Genomic DNA, 18,166 nt, shown 5'->3' on the forward strand with positions numbered 1-18,166 from the left:
GAGGGGATTGGAACCATGGCAATGTGATGATATACGATGGAATTAATGTAAAACTAAAGTTCTCCCATGTAAACTATCATATAATTCACAATAAAACATTAAAAAAACAAAACAAAACAAGAAAAACAACAACAACTGTATCAGGGGGAGAAAGTAGTACAACCGGAACTATCTTTCTCAAAATTAATACACTATTTTATGTTGGCTATTTTATATGAGTGCATACATAAACATTACCCATTGATGTTGTCTATTTTGCTTATATTACTTAAAAGTTACACACTTAAGTTGAGCAAAAGTAGTCCCTCCCACTCCTTTTGCTATATAGTCAGGCACATGTGTTTATAATATGTCTGCACTATGCCAATTACATTGACCCAGGGCAGTAGAAACAGGCTAAATATTGCTTAACTCTCACCACCTACTAAATAAAACTTAACTATGATCTTAAAAGTCATCCTCAGATCTTTTGGAAACCCAAGGATGCCAGTAGCTTCTAATTTACCCTAAATGAAATCCTTTTTAGTTTAAAATTATAGGCATATTCTGTGAGTTGTTCCCATTCTATGAAGTCAGAGGGCTAATGGAAAAAAAGAATGCAAGCAGAATATATTATAGATTTTGTTTTTGGTTTCATTAAAATTATAAATGGTTCCTAAAGTTTTTTAATTTCCTCTGCGTGACTCATTGCTACCTGTGACAGGACATGAATGTTAGTTTGGAATCATTTCAGAGCTGAGTGACATTTCTTAAAAGCTGAAAATGGTTGTTTTTCTCTTCGTTTGCTTTTCACTTTTGCCACATAGCTTCAGGGAAGAGATGGTTCAGACCATAAGTAGGTAATGGGAATCATGGACATTTCATATAGAATGCAAATGCCAATTCCTGACAAAAATCTCCATACCAAGTCCAGGAATGATCATTAAGCTGGGAAGGAACCTTTGAAAATCTTTCCTCCTGAATTTCTCAAAATGTCTGTCTTGTATCACCTACTTCAAAATCGCCTGGGGGCTTTGTTAAAAAAATATACAGACTCCTGGGTTCCATTCCAGGCCATCAGAATTCGAATCTCTGCGGGATGCTAGTGTATAGAAGTTTTTAAAAACTCCCCCATGTAATTCTTTTGTTGTTGTTGTTATAAATACACATGTTTGGTGAGCGAGGGGACAGAAGGCAGAGAAGGTGCTGTCTATAGCTGGTATAGGCTGGAGGCTGGATGCTACACAGAGAGAAAGAGACAGTCTGCCCAACAGGGCAGGCCGGGCCGCATTCTGGGACTGGTAACCCTTGGTTGGTGGGTGAGAATCCGTAGAGGGTCTTGTGCGGGGCTGGGGAGGCCCGGATACCGGGAGGCTCTCTGGTCAGAGGTTTCTGGGTAACAGTGGTGGCTACACCTCGGGGCTCGTTCACATCACTCAGGGCCTTGCGGGCAAACTCAGGCAGCACAAAGACTGCCGGGTGCATATCGGGGTTATAGTATCACAGCTGCCTCTGCTCCACCTGAGTCTGCGTCAGTGGCTGCACAGGTTCCCGGAAGTTGGTGCTAGGGTTCTTGCTGCACAGCATGAAGCCGATCAGGTCACTGGGGTAGGTGGGAATGGTACAGTAGGCGTAGGGCACCACCGAAAGAGCGATCTGCAGAACTGCCTCATCTCCTTGATGAGGTGCAGGCGCAGTACTGGCTCTTGCCTTGGCAACAGAGAATGCCGCCCTTCTTGAGGGTGGTCTCCATGAAGAGGCTGAGTCTCAGCAGGGCCCATGGGGTCTGAAGACTCAGTGATGATAACAACGAAGGCATCCTGGTTCTGATTCATGAACTCAGAACCGTCACCCTCGTGGAGGGTCAGTTTTGAGCTGGAATAACCAACACCTATACTTGGCAGGAACTTCTTAGAGACTTGAATGACATCCTCATCAATTTCACACTGGACCATGGTCTTCATGGAGGGTGCTTCACCACTTCCCGCAGGACACCCCCGTCCCCGCCTCCAATGATCAGCACGTTGCGTGGGTTGGGGTGGCTGCAGAGGGGCAGGTTGGCAATCATTTCTTGATAGGAGAACTCATCCCTCTCTGTGCACTGGATGACACTGTCCAATACCAGCACGATGCCGTAGATTTTACTGCGCAAGACAAGGATGTACTGGTACCGCGAGCGCTGATGGTGTAGCAGCTGCTCCACCTGCAGCGACAAGGCCTGGCCTGGCAACAGGCTGTAGGTCTCGCAGAACCAGCTCTCGTGGATGGCGTCTGGGCAGGGGGCGGCGGGGTCAGGCTCCATGGCGGGTGGGCAGCGCGCAGCGCAGGCCCTGGACTGCAGGCCGCGCGGAGCCGCAGCACAAACGGGACCAGCTCCGCCCCACCGCCCAAGCTGAAAACCCCCATGTAATTTTTTTGAACACTAATGCATTTTCATAAATGTTTCTAAGGCTGTAAATCTTCACCTAGGCGAATTTTCATACTTTCCCAGGGACTCCTTAATCCCCTCATAGTACGAGGGATTTCATTTTTCCACGAACATTTTGAAGCACCTTCACATATATGTTGTCAATTGCTGTTGATCTGTTGATTCAGTTCTGATTCATAGCAACCCTGTATAATGTTTCCAAGGAGTGGCTGGTGGGTTTGAACTGCTGACCTTGTGGTTCGAAGTCCAGTTCTGATCCTACAGTACCACACCAGGAGTTCACCTTCATATCTAATACCTAGTAAATAGTACATTGATAAGATGACTTATCAGTGGTAAACTAGGCAGTGAAAGTAACCATTGGCCTTGGCTATTCAAAACCACCTAGGTGAGATGCAATATTTGAATTCATTTGACATACATCTTTCTGCCTCAGCAGTGTAGTTATGTAACTTAATTACTTCTTAGTTTGATTTGACGGCCTTATTCTATTAGATAAGATGTGTTAATTACTCTGATGGCAATATGTGGTAATAATGGCTCAGTGTTACATTAATAATTCCAAGATCATGAATAATATGCAACACCTCTGTGTCTGAGTCATTATTAATTTGTTTCACCAGCGCTGAAGTGTTTAAAATTCAGTTTCAAGCATGTCTACTCAAAGGCAAAAAGAATAATACATGTATTGAAAAACCTTCCTTTTATTCTGCTCTTGGTTCTGTCCTTGCTATCACAATTAGCTGTACATTGTACCTAATTAGTGAGGTAAAAATCTAGTTTTATTTTATTTTTTAAAAAATACAGGTAAATCAAAACAAAGCCTGCTGATAAAGAAAGGGGAAAAGTAGGAACAATGTAAATCTTGTGCAGTGGTGTCACTTATAATAAATCTCAAGAGATAACAATAAATCTATAAGCAGTGTGTTTTTATTGGTTTAAGTTGGTGAATAGACTAATTTAAAGTCTTCCTCATCTAACACACACACATCTTCTGCTGTTTGCTATCATTATGATAAAAACAAATAGCTACATAGGAAGAGTCGCTGTGTATAGCAAATGGTTAAAGCAACTGAAGGATAACAGAATGGTTGGAGTCTTGAGTTCACCCAGAAGTGCCTTGGAAGCAAAGGCTGGTGATGTATATCTGAAAAAAATCAGCCACTGAAAACCTTTTGGAGCACAATTCTACTCTGAAACACATGTAATTAATGTATTTTTTTATATTTGGTTTACCTAGACAGAGAAGGATATTGGTACTTCAGTGGTAGAATTCTCATCTTCCCAGATTTGACCCAGATTCAATTCCCAGTAAATAGATCTCTTGTGCAGCCACCATCCATCTGCTAGTGAAGGTTAACATGTTGCTCTGAGCTTAAAGATGCCTTTGAATTGTGGTGTTGGAGGAGAATACTAAAAGTGCCATGGACTGCCAAAAGAACCAATAGATCTGTTTTGGAAGAAGTGCAGCCAGAGTGCTCCTTGGAGGCCAAGATGGCTAAACTTCGTCTCTCATACTTTGGACATATTGTCAGGAGGGAAAAGTCACTGGAGAAGGATATCATGCTTAGTAAAATGGAGGGTCAGAGAAAAAGAGGAAGACCCCCAACGAGATGGATCGGCCAGGTGGCATCATTGATGGTGTCAAGTGTGGCAGCGATAGTGAGGTTGGCCCAGGATCAGACATTGTTTCGTTCTGCTGTGCATGGGGTCACTATGAGTCAGTTCCAACTCAATGGCACCTGACAACAGCAACAACAACAACTTCTATCCATGTGTAATAATACATTTTCAAAGATTAATGTGTATTTGATCAATGGATGTCTTCCTGTGGGTGATAATGGTGGTGCTCATGTCCCGCCATGTTGGTTTTGACTCATAGAACCCTGTGTAGTGTTTCTGAGCCTGTAAATCTTTATGGGACCAAAAAGCCTCATCTTTTTCCTGTGGAGTTGCTGGTAGATTCAATCCATTAATCCTGTGGTTAGCATCCCAACTCCTAATCCAGTACACCAAGTCTCTTTAAGGATCAAATCTGATATAGCTTGCAAATATAACCCAATTCTTTGCATAGCTCTAGAGTTGAAGGTACACAATAATCTTTGTTGACAAAATAAAGTGCTAACCACAAGGTTGGTACTTCAAACCTACCAGTTACTCCTTGGAAACTCTATATAGGGTTGCTATGAGTCGGAACTGACTCATTGGCACTTATCAGAAATAAAAATTGAATAAAGTGCATCTTCTCCTCAGAAATAATCAGGGCACTGTCAATAAATTCTTTGTAGCCCAATCATAAGTGATGATCATAAATCTAATTTGTCAATTCATTACTACAAAAAGGAGAATGCATCTAAGTAGTTCTCTGGGCAAAGCACACCATGTCCTATAGTATCATGACTGAGAACTATGTTTTGTATCAAAACACTGTATAAAGCATCTGCCATACAGTGAATTATTTACTATGAGCTTCCACCATATGACTACATGGTGGTGGTGGTGGTTATGTACCATGGATTCATAGCGACCCTATACAGGGTTTCTGAGATAAAACCTTCATAGAGGTGGAAAGGGGGAGTTTATGACCACCAAGAAGTTCTAGGAGCAGAGCACATACTTTGGACTCAGGATCCCTGCACTGAAAACCTCCTACATCCAAGAGACAAAGAGAAAGAGAGAAAGAGTTATAACACGGGAGATAGGGCGAAGCAACAAGTAACAGCAGAGAAATAGAGACCAGCAGGAACCCAGCAGGTGATGGCATGGTGGGCATTGTTGTACACACAGTAAGAAAGATGAGTACCTTCAGGCCAAGGCTCCCTGGTACAGTGGTGTTCCCCTGGACATTTATTGGCAGAGCTAAAGAGAGCTTTGAACACTTGCCCAATTAGGGAAGTGGCCAAAGGTCTGAGGTACTACAAGGCCCTACTGCTGAGAAGAGGATGTTCTAGTAGAAGAACTGTATTCTGAGTCATTTCTGATCCTCAATTGTAACCTGTTTCTACTGGCATCAAGTCAGTTCTGACACATAGTGATTCTGTAGAGGGTTTCCAAGGCTGTAAATCTTTATGGGATCAGAAAGCCTCCTCTCTCTTCCATGTAGAGGCTTGAACTGCTGACTTTATGTTTATCAGTCCATTACTTTTCCTCAGGTGCCACCATAGGCAACCTGTTAGTTCCTAAGTAAACACCATAATCATGAATATTCATGTCCCTTGCATTGAATCAATGGACCCAGCAGAGAAATAGAATTCTGTGGGAGGTACAGTTGGTAAAAAGATTGGAAGGTGGAAGCATATCTGATCTCCACCTCATAGGAATCAGCCTTGGGCTCTTGATCTTGAGCCTCCTTTCTTCTTAGGAAGTTTGAAGTCAGACATAGCTGCCATGACAGTTTTAGAGTGTCTGTGAGGGGAGATGCCAAGGTGATGCCAATAATAAGTATTATTGCCAGTTGCAGTTAGGGATTTAAATTACTCAGATATTTTTCCTGTAGAGGGCAAACCCCACCCTATACACAGTAATCCTCAAAATGTAATGTTTGAGAAGTACCTGAGTTGCCTAATATATATGACTATTCCCAGGCCTTTCTGATGACTCGGGATCAAGAAGCATGGCACTCGGAGATCAGAGCCTGATAACTTATTTTTCCTGTTCACATTGGTGAATCTCTAATGTTTTGAACCATGCTGAGGAGTAAAATTCTCTACTCTAACCATTGCCTCTCTCCTGTGGAAAAATAGCTTAGTGAAACAAAAATAATGTATAGTTATTGTTGGTTACAATTAGTGTGTGGGCGGTTGAGGTGGGAAAGAGGAGGTGGGTAAGTTATATGTAAAATAACCAAAGCAGTCACCCAACAATTGGTCTCCATTCACCTGAAACAGCATAGGAAAAATGAGATTCAAGAATAAAAGAAAGAAAATGACTACAGGTTTATTGTTGTTAAGTATCATCGAGTCAGTTCCGACCTATAGCGACCCTACGTAGGATTTCTGAGAAATGGCTGGTGGGTTTCAACTGCTGATCTTGCAGTTCAAACTGACCTTATGGCCCAGCATATTATCCTGCAGTGTCCTCCAGGTTTAGTTGCCTCTAAAAACTGCTACCCCTATTACCATGGGACCAGAGGACATGGATGGTGCCTGGCTAACATTACTGAAAGGTTTCATCAAGGACCCAACAGATGGATCCTGATAAAAAGGAGGAAAAATGTGGAACAAAACCTCAACTTCATATGGAAACAAGAGTTACTGGAACCATTGAGACAGGAGGAACCCTTCCCCCACACTAATGCTCAAAAATAATCTCTAAACCTTGAATCAAAACTATCTCAACAAAGTCCTCATGAAACTAAATAATAGTTTAGCTTGATTAATTCAAAACAAAACAAAACAAAACAAAACTTTGCCCTTCGCCTAAACACTCTTATAAAGAATTAGCTATATGAAACTTGGAGTCTTGGTGTGGCACTGTGGATTAACATGCTGGACTGCAAAGTCCATTTGAAGCACAAGGTTAGTGGTTCAAATTCCTTGGAAACCCTATACAGGGTCACTATGAGTCAGAACCAACTTGACAACACTTAACAACAACAATAATATGAAACTTAATCTGACAACACATTAAAGCATAGATAGAAATTTTAAGGGGCAGAAAGCCTAAATTAATGGTAATGGAATAATATGGATAGATAATTGATATGTTAACATGATATGAAGTATGTAATCAGAATTATTAAAATGTTCATGTAGAAATTGTGAATGAATGTATGTTCATGTCCACCTAGAATAAGTAAAATTTTATGAAAAAAATTTAAAAGAAATATGGGTATGAGTTATTTATATATGCCCAAGGATTAACGTCTACTACTAGCCCTGGAATGGAGTCCTGGTGTGGTGCTGTGGGTTAATGCAAAGCCGTTGAACTGCAAGGCTGGCAGTTCAAGCTTACCAGCTGCTCCTCGGAAACCCTATACAGGGTCACTATGGGTCGGACCCGACTCGATGGCACTTCACAACAACAACAACAACAACTAGCCCTGGTATGGTGCTACAGGTTAAGCACTTGACTGTAAGGTCTATTGAACTGCAGGATCAGCAGATCAAACTCACCACCCACTCCTTGGAAACCTTATACAGCGTTGCTATGAGTCAGAACCAACTCCACAGTACTTAAAAACAACAATTTAATAATTGCAGGCCCAATCTCTATTGATTAAACTTTCTATCACAACACATAGTACACAATAAAATAAACAGATAATGAGGATTATAAACTGTTAACAACGTATTAAAATCAGATTCAAAAGTAACATTAATTAATCATGGTCACAGACTCTGAGGGCAGAAACAATATCATTTTTGCTGCCACTGTATCACCTACATTTAGCACTGTGGTTGACATAAGTACTCACTAAATATTTTTTGAATGAATGACTATATTGACAGCACAGTGTTCTCATTCAAACTTGAAGCAATTCTAGCTCACTCTATGCACATGTGCATAACGAGAGCTTTGTGATTTGCTGTGCCATGTGTACTGCAAAGGTTACTAAGTATTAATTATGTGATTATTTTAATTTATGAATACATATTTCATTGCTATCATTGTTAGCTTCTGTTGAGTCAACCCCTGACTCGTGATCCTATGAACAACAGGATTGGATAGCTTTGGTACAATGAGGTTTCAAATGGATTTTCAGAAGTGGATCACCAAGATTTTCTTCCTAGTCCATCTTAATTTGGTTGTTACTGTCATTAGGTGCCATCAAGCTGTAACTGAATCATGGTGACCCTGAGGAGTAGCTGGTGGGTTTGAACCTCCAACCTTGTGGTTGGCAGCCCAGGGCTTAGTCTGGAAGATCTATTAGCATCAGAGAAATGTGTGAACCAACACTGTCAGACAGAAGTAACTGTTCTTGAGATTAACTAAGGGTTGGTAATTGAACCCAAGTTGTCCTTGTAGAAGGCAAAGATTCTACCTCTAAACCACTACTGATCCTTAGCCATTTGCAAAAATAAAACTCTGCAGAAGAGTGTGCCATTTACTCATGAACTAAAGGAAGGATTAACATTTTGTATTACTTTGAGGATATTTCTGGGACCCTGCTTTGAGAACCCTGGTCTAAGTTGTGCATCAGTGTTGAAAACCAAGTCTCACCTTTTAAAACTGATAGTTATTTCCCCTAGTCAGTGCTAAGATGAAAAACTTCTCTATCACTCTTTTCAGGCTCAATTCTGGACAAAGTATACAATATACTTTGTCGGTGGGATTCTCACATTATAGTTCTCTGACTTCTTAGACTATATTTGTTTAATTTCTTCTTTAGATTTTATATGACTGTCCTTTTCACTTGTAAAAATTGGGGGGTGGGTGGGCAGGATAAGAAACCAAAAGTCTTCCTCTTTATTTGACATTCCACTTCACATGGATACTCACTAATGACCAACAGAGCCACAACCTGTCATTGTTTTTGCCTAATTAATTACTCTTTGTCACTAATTGACTTTATTTTTCCCTTTCATATACAATGAATCAAATTTAAAACAACAAGAACTGTCATATATTTAGTCCTCAAATTCCATGCAAAGGTTTAAATAATCTCACATTTAATATTTTACCTGCAGCATATTGCTTATGTCTCTCTTCTCCATGCTGAGTGGATCCTGTGTTAATTGTACCTGGGACTTTGAGTTGTACAAGCTCTTTCACTAACGGTTTGCAATTACATCTTCATACACTGTAGTATGTAAAACCTCACTACTGTTGTAATGAAAGCAACTGCATTTGGGGATTCAGAGAACTAGGTTAATGCTTTCATTTATTTCTTGGCATTAGGTGCAAGCTAGTTCTGTGTGACTTTTCCTTGCTTGCCTGCTTCCAAAGTCAGTCTCTTCCCTTGAGTTTTAACTTGGGTTTATTGAGAAGTAAGTAGTCATTGGAGACAATAATGGCTCCTCTTCCAACCTTCTCTTCCACCCCCACAATTCCCTACACTTCCCATTTGTTGTTGTTGCTAAGTGCCATCAATGTTTTCAGAAAAATCAAATAATCAATGGGTATCTTTAGTCCCACCAATGAAGCAATTAGATGATTCCATGTGCAAGAATTGATGCATTTGACTTATGGTGTTGGAGGAGAATATTGAATGTGTCATGGGCTTCCAAAAGAACAAACAGATCTGTGTTGGAAGAAGTATGGCCAGGGTGCTCCTTGGAGGCCAGGATGGCTAGATTGTCTCTCATACTTCAGACATATTGTCAGGAGGGACCAATCACTGGAGAAGGATATCATGTTTGGTAAGGTTGAGAGAGAAAGAGGAAGACCCCCAGAAAGATGGATTGGCAGGGTGGCAGCATCAATGGGTTCAAGTGTGGCAACAATTGTGAGGTTGGCCCAAGACTGGACAGTGTTTCATTTTGTTGCACATAGTGTTGTTATGGGTCAGTACTGACTCGATGGCACCTAACAACAACAACAGCAGTTTCAGGGGTTCACCCAACTTCCATGACTCCAGAAAATCTGGATCCCATTAGTACCTGTAATTTGGCTCTGTATTTACCCCTTTGATCAGGATTCTTCTATAGAATCATTGATCAAAATGTTCAGTAATGGTAGCCAGGAACCATTCAGTTCTGGTCTAAGGCAAAGGGGGCAGTTGTTCATGAAGGTAATTAGTCACACATTCAATTTACTTTTCCTATACAAATCCATTTCTCCTCTGATGTACCAGAAAAATAAAGACTAATTGTTGGACTGTGAATGACTACCTGCAAGTTTTAGACAGTAATAAATGCTGGCGAGAATGTGGGGAAACTGGAACATTTTTCCATTGCTGGTAAGAATGCAAAATGGTATGGTCCTGGAAAACAATATGATGGCTACTCAAAACTCTAAAAATAGAAATACCAGAAGACCTAGCAATTCTACCCTTAGGTATATACTCAAAATATATAAGTCTTTTAAAAATTCATTTTTCTAGCTCCTTAGAGGCCAAGAGGCCAAACTTCGTCTCTCATACTTCAGACATATTGTCAGGAGGGACCAGTCACTGGAGTAAGGATATCATTGCTGATATCTGATGGGTCTTGGCTGAAAGCAGAGAATATCAGAAAGATGTTTACCTGTGCTTTATTGACTACGCAAAGGCTTTTGATTGTGTGGATCATGACAAGCTATGGACAACATTGTGAAGTATGAGTTTTCTAGAACAGTTAATTGTGCTCATGATGAATCTACCTGGACCAAGAAGCAATTGTTCGAACAGAACATGGGAACACCAAATAGTTTAAAATTAAGAAAGGTGTGCGACAAGGTTGTATTCTTTCACCATACTTATTTACCCTGTATGCTGAGCAAATAATCTGAAAAGCTGGGTTATAAGAAGAAAAACGTGGCATCAGGATTGGAGGAAGACTCATTAACAACCTGTGATATGAAGATGATACAACCTTGCTTGCTGAAAATGAAGAGGACTTAAAATACTTACAGATGAAGATCAAAGAGTAAACCTTCGGTATGGATTGCATCTCAATGTAAAGAAAACAGAAATCCTCACCACTGGACCAACAAACAACATTCTTATCAATGGAGAAAAGATTGAGGTTGTCAAAGTCTTCATTTTTATTGGATCAACCATCAACACTTGTGGAAACAGTAGTCAAAAAATCAAATGACGTATTGCATTAAGCAAATCTGCTGCACAAGACATTTTTAAAATGTTGAAGAGCAAAGATGCCATCTTAAGGACTAAGGTACACCTGAAACTATTAACTCTGATAATAATCTTTAAAACTTAAATTAAAAATATCCCTTGACATCTTCTTAAAACCAAGTAATAGTTTAGCTTAAATAATGTAGAATGTCTTCTTTGAGCATTGTGTCCTTTACGATCCATATAGATAGATATAGGTTACAATTTGTAGATGCAATTTATAGCTCATTTGTTGTTGTTGTGACGTGCCATTGAGTCGGTTCTGACCCATAGTGATCCTGTATAGGGTTTCCAAGGAGCAGCTGGTGAGCTTGAACCACCAACCTTGCAGTTCAAACCATTAACCTGCAGCACCACACCAGGACACCTTATAGTTCATAGATATCTATAAATTGATAACAAAAACTCAAAATATTAGATAGGAAACATAGGGGATATTGAGTTTATATTAATGAGGGAAGAGCAACTCAGTAAAGGAGGGTAAGAATAGTTGTATATTTCCAAAAGGTAATCAATGTCATCACTGAATTGTACATGTAGAAATTGTTGAATTGGTATATATTCTACTCTGTATATTCTCAACAACAACAAACAGAAAGCATATTATGTAAGAAGTACTTTGGTTTTTATAAGATTGTCTTTGTGTGCAGTGACAAACTTATTTTATGGACCAGGTCTTTTGTTTCTGTTTACTTGGGTGAAAATGGATGACAATTTTACTACAAACACACACACACACACACACACACACACACACACACACACAGAAGTGTGATTCTTTTTGACCCCTTTCCACTACTTTTATCCAAGTTGTTATCTTATGTCAATAACTATGATTTCTGTAACTGACTTCTCCATGTGAAACTTGGTCTATCCATTGGGAGATCTGATCATGTTATAATGTTCTTGGTAGTCCTTCAATGAGTCCTTGTTGCCATCATGATACAACCTAAGTGCTTCAACAAGATTCAAAGGCCTCTGACTATCTCTGTTTCCATCTCCTCATCACCCATGCTCATTTCCTGTGCCTTTTCTACTCCCCTCTTGGAACTGATGCTTAAACTATTCTGAATTAAGTGCCATGTGCTTTTCCATTGCTAGTCTTGTGGTCAAACTACATGCCTTTGACTGGAATACTCTTGTTTATTCTTTACTACTCTCTTGATCCTTTTCAGTCTAGCTACTTACTACTTCTGTTTCTAGTCTCAGCTTGAGCATGCCAGCCCTCAGAAGGAATCACTAACTAGCCAACAAGTCTACCCTGTTTTTTGAGCTTTCAGAGCCCATGTACTTCTTCCAGCAAAACCCTTTTGACACTATCATATCTGCCTGTTGTCCCTCCCTTAACCTGTGTGTGATGACCATAACTTAGAAATTATAGCTTGTCTACTACCAAATTTCCTGTGTGAAGAACGATGACTAGCCCACAGTTGTTGTTATTGTTAGGTGCTGTCAAATCAGTCTGACTCATAGCAACCCTCTGCACAAAAGAAACACTGCCCAGCCCTGTGCCATCTCACAGTTGTTCTTATGTTTGTCCCCATTGTTACTGCCATTGTGTTAATCCATTGTGTTGGTGGTGTTCCTATTTTTGTTGACCCTCCACTTTTCCAAGCATGATGTCTATCTCTAGGGACTGGTCCTGCCTGAAAATAATGTGTCCAAAGTACAAGAAAGGACATCTGATCATCATAGCTTCTAAGGAGTCTTCTGGCTGTGTTTCTTCCAACACAAATCTATGTGTTTTCTGGCAGTCCATGATACTTTCAATATTCTTGGCCAACACCAAGACAAATGCATCAACTCGTCTACAGTTTTCCTTATTCATTGTTCAACTTTCACGTGCTTTCATAATAGGTATTCAATAAGCATTTGTTCAGTGAATAAAAAATATTTGTGTAGAGGCTCTACAATATATACAAATATTTTCGTGTGTTTACTACTTCCTACTTATAAATAAGTAGTATCTTAACAATGATAATAATAATAATAGAAAACAGAAATTAATAAACTGTTTTGTGTATCGCTCAATTTTATACTAACAGACAACTAAACAGTTATGTGTGCTTGTAATAAAAAATTTTCTTGAGCCCATAGTGTAGTATTGTGGCTAGATTTTGATTTTCTTGACATACTTGAGCAACAACAGTGAAATAAACTCAGTGCCATCGAGTCAGTGCTGACTCCCGGTGACTCCAGGTGTTACAGAGCAGACCTGAGCTCTGTGGGGTTTTTGTGGCCATACTCTTTATGGAAACAGATTTCCAGGTCTTTCTATCATAGAGTCCCTAGGTAGGTTTGAACCGTCCATCATTAGTAGTGGTGGTTGTGATTGCGTGTTGTCAAGTGAAAGCCATTTGTGCCACTCAGGGACCATCTTGAAATAGTTCAGGTTAAATGAAAAATTGTAGAAATTCTGAGGTGCTTTTGAGAAAATTAGGAGTCTTGAGAAACATTGAGCCTATGAGGGAGAGGGAATTAGACCATCATTTTGAGTATATTATTGGAAGCTAAAATATTTAGAGCAGGAAGCTCTGAGGGCAATTTTGGTAATGGTGGGTATTTGTGCCTCTTAGTTCATGCATGATAAACTTTCTTCAGAGCTCTCTACAGAGGTGTGACCTGAAGCTAAAACCAAAAACCCACCCATTCTAGTTGAGTCAATTCCATGTCATAATGACCCTATAGGACAGAGCAGAACTGCTCCATAGGGTTTATGAGCCGTAAACTTTTATGTAACCAGTCTGCCTCATCTTTCTCCTATAAAGCAGCTGCTGAGTTCGAACTGCCAACCTTGGTTAGCAGCTCAATACATACCCATTGTGACACTAGCGCCCGACAACCTGATGCCAAGAGGTGTTTTAGGTTTCTATGGAATTTGGAAGGTATTGCTCTGAACTGAGCCCTTCTCTTTACTGTAAGTCTATTCTTACTTGTTCTGAAGGTTCATTAGTCACACAAAGATGCATTTTCTAGAGTACCTTTCTGCCTTTCTGCTTGCTGGTGGCAGCCAAATGTTTGCTCTCTCTTGAACTGTTACTTTGGTTGTTTAATTATCCTGATCTTCATCTCTCCTTCCTTTAGAATTCATGAACCATAACTTGTGTTTCCATGAAGTCTAATATAAAGCTGTGTACACTTCCCACACTGTATTTATAAATAATTTATTTTTTATATAAATTTATAAATCTATATACATACAGACACCTGATGTGGTACTGTAGGATAAACACTTGACTGCTAACCTCAGGGTTGGTAGCTCAAACCCATCAGCTATTCCTCGAAAAACTTATACAGAGTCACTATGAGTTAGAACTGACTCCATGGTACTTAACAACATCAGTAGTTCTTGTTATCACTATTAACAGTTTCTCTTAGTTAAGCAAACGTTTACACATATTTTGCATATTGTTGATTAAAAGTAACTAAGTATAAACAGAAATTTAAAAAACTTCACACACAAAGATTATATTTTAAGCAATTATTTTCATCCTAATTTGAATTTACTGTATTATATTTATATTTTTATAAACATATATAGGTCTGCCTCATTCTTTTAAACAACTCCTTAACAAATAATTCTATTTTACACATATTTGTAATTACTCAGCTCTTTATTATGAACATATTGATTGTTTCAAGCCTTTTGTTTTTACATAAAAAACTGCAATGGAGAATCCCTTGGTGAATTTATGTACATATATCTATAGGATAAATCCCAAGCAATGAGATGTCAGGGTTAGAAGACATGTGCCTCTTTAATACTGGTAGATTGCTGTTGTTATATGCAATCAAGTTGATTTGGTCTCATAGCAAGCCCATGAGACAGAGAAGAACTGTCCCGTAAGGTTTTCTAGCTGTAATTTTACAGAAGCAGATTGCCATAGTTTTCTCATGCAGAGCCACTGGGTGGGTTCAAACGACTTTGGGCTAGCAGCCACATGCTTAACATTTGCACAACCAGGGCTTCTCAGTATATTACCCTAAACCCAAACAAAACCCACTGCCTTCTAGTTGATTCTGGTTCATAACGACTTATAGGGCAGAGTAGAACTACACTTTAGGGTTTCTGAGATTGTACATCTTTGAGGCATCAGGCAGATTCATGTATCTTCCATGGAGTGATAGACTGACTGATAGGTTTGAATCACTAACCCTTTGGGTTAACAACACAATTAACCCACAATGCCATAAAGGTTCCTTTATTAGTATATTTAGAACTCAAAAAAAAAAAAAAAAAAAAAATCATCAGTTAGATTTCAATCAATAGCATCATACTCTTTTGTAAAAATTGGTTTACTTTTCTCTCTTCTGACCTAGAGGATGAGTAAATTGAGTATTGAGTGGTATTTTCCATCTCTCTATTTCTGCAGACAGTGCTCAGTTAACATTTTCAAAAGAGAAATGAAAAGTTGTGCTCATATTTTAGCTTGTGCCAGAGGTATGTTACAGCAATATTAAAGTCACACATTAATATGACATGTAGAAAAGTCTGATAATTCAGATTTGAGGTATGTATTTGGATGTGAATTCACCAGTTATACATAATCTCCAAATTCACTTATTTAGAGGCTCAGGAAGAGGAAGAAGGGATATTTTCAGAATCCATATATTTCTACTTGCTGTAGTTGTTGTTGTTGTTGTTAAGTGCCGTCGAGTCGATTCTGACCCATATCGACCCTGCATACGGTTTCCAAGGTGTAGCTGGTAAGCTTGAACCGCAGATATTGCAGTTCAAATGGCTTTGCAGTTTGGCGCATTAACCCACAGCGCCACATCAGGACTCCCCTTGCCGTAGAGTTGACTCCAATTCATGGTGTCAGAGTAGAAATGTTCCTTCCTTCCTTTTTTTTTTTGTTGAAAAAATTTCTTTCTTCTTGTTCTTTTGAAAAATGTTTACTGTATTACTGGTGATGATACACACAGCAAACCAGATTTCTGTTCCTTCGGTTTGGCACATACTGTGTCATGACACTGGTTATATTCTTCAACATTCTGTCAACATTGTCACTGTTTCCATTCTAGTTAACTTCATCCCACAATACCCAAACTTCTCATTCATGCTTTAGAGTAACTATTGACTATTTCCTCTCATAGATAAGTTTTTGATAGAGTGCATACTCAACGGTAACATTCTTTATGAGCTAACACTATTCAGGTATAAGGTGAATTCAGGGGATAGTTTCAGTTAAAGATTCAAAGAGTATCTCAGGACACTAGTTTTGGGGATTCCTCCAGGTTCAATGGGTCCAGAAAGTTTTGATTTGCTGAGAATTTGCAGTGCTATTCTACATTTTTCTCTGTTTTATCAGGATAACATTTATTATTGTTATCCATTGTAAAAGAGTTCAATAGTGGTAGCCAGACATCATCTAGCTTTTTTGCACCAGATGAATAGAGAGGGCTATTTTCAAGCTTTAAAAATCCCAGACACTAGTCACCAAACTACAATGTAAAACATCAACTTTGTGAACTATATTATGCCAGTTAACTAAGTTGTCCCATGAGACTATGACCCTAAGACTTCAAACAAAGATATTAATCTCTTGAAGTGACTGGTTTTGTCTAAGAAATATCAGCATCTGTAGTCACTATTTATTTTAATATGAGGGGGATTCAAAAAGTTTGTGGAAAATGTAATTTTCTTTAATTCGGTTATTCCCCAAAGCTTTTGAAGACCACTTGTATACATATATATGCATATGTGTATATATACTGTGAATATTCACACACACACATACATATACTATTGTTATTACAAGCATGTTGTTTTTAAGTGCCACTCAGTCAGTTCCGACTCACAGTGACCCTGTATAGGGTTTCTGAGTAGGCTAGTGGGTTTGAACCACAGCTTATTTCAATATGTCCTTTTTATTTCCTATAATTTAGTGGCATATTGGCATCAATTACTTAAGTCAAGCTGTGCATATGCCATGCATATTCAGTGCTACCTTTCCCAATATTATGAACAGAAAGTGATTACTATCTAGTACATGAATTCCCACTCCTCCAACCACCAATGAACATTGGTCTCTTCTATATTGATTCTTGAAGTCTTTCTGTGGTGCTGTAGGATAGGCACTGGACTGCTAATTGCAAGGTTGGTGGTTCAAACTCACTCATGCTCCTTGGAAACCTTGTATACAGTCTCTGAATTGGAACCACTTTGATAACACTTAATGAAAACAAAATACCTATTCTTTTAATTTTATAAAAATGAGATCATACAATATTTGTCCTTTTGTAATTGACGTATTTTTGGTGTCATTCATATTTGCAAGATGTTTGTTGTTGTTGTTGTTAAGTACCATCAATTCAGGTCCAACTCTTAGTGAACCTGTATAGATAGGATTTCAGAGGAGCTACTGGTGAAGATACACACAGCAGATACACAACTGACATAGCAGTTCAAACAGACCTTGAGGTCCAGTGTTTCTCCTATGCCACTACACCAGGACTCCTTTGGGAATTCATTTTTCTTTAAGGCTGTGTAGTAGTTCATTGTGTACATGTGCCGCATTATTTTTATCCATTCATCTACAGATGGGTACCTAGGATGTTTCCATAATTTTGTGATTGTGAATAAGATGCATTGAACATAGGTGTGGCCGTTGGGTTTTCTGATATTTTAGAAGTAGATAGCCAGGCCTTCTGAGGTGTCTCTGCGTAAACTCAAACCTCCAACCTTTCAGTTAGCAGCAAATGTGTTAACCGTTTTCACCATCATTGGACTCCAGAATCAACTTATACTTTCCCTGTTTTAAAGTGGGTCTTCTACTATAGTCAGCAGATGTCTGCCTCATGCTCTGAAAGCATGCAATGTCAACTGTGAATGCAGGTGAATAGTTTCTTTCTTACTCTAAGCAGAGGATATGTGCCCCTGCTAGAATAAGTGCAGCAACAGCAATTTCATCTTGTCATTTTTCCCATGTGCATTACATCATGAACCTGGAAACTGTTCGTGTGGCCTAAGAGCCTTTAGGATACTCGAATCTCCAGTCTGACTTCCCAACCTCAATTGTATGTATTACTATTCCAGCGGC

General features: G+C 39.2%; 1 protein-coding gene and 1 pseudogene across 1 annotated transcript in view; one reads left to right on the forward strand and one right to left on the reverse strand.

The window, feature by feature from the left end:
* KCTD16 (potassium channel tetramerization domain containing 16) overlaps positions 1-18,166 on the forward strand; it is a 437,534-nt gene that overhangs the window by 178,825 nt on the left and 240,543 nt on the right. The gene's annotated exons all lie outside the window — the stretch shown is intronic.
* Positions 1,099-2,281, reverse strand: LOC102829278 (annotated as a pseudogene).

The sequence above is a fragment of the Chrysochloris asiatica genome, unplaced genomic scaffold (genome assembly GCF_000296735.1).
Source record: "Chrysochloris asiatica unplaced genomic scaffold, ChrAsi1.0 scaffold00232, whole genome shotgun sequence".
NCBI classification, from domain to species: Eukaryota; Metazoa; Chordata; class Mammalia; order Afrosoricida; family Chrysochloridae; genus Chrysochloris; species Chrysochloris asiatica.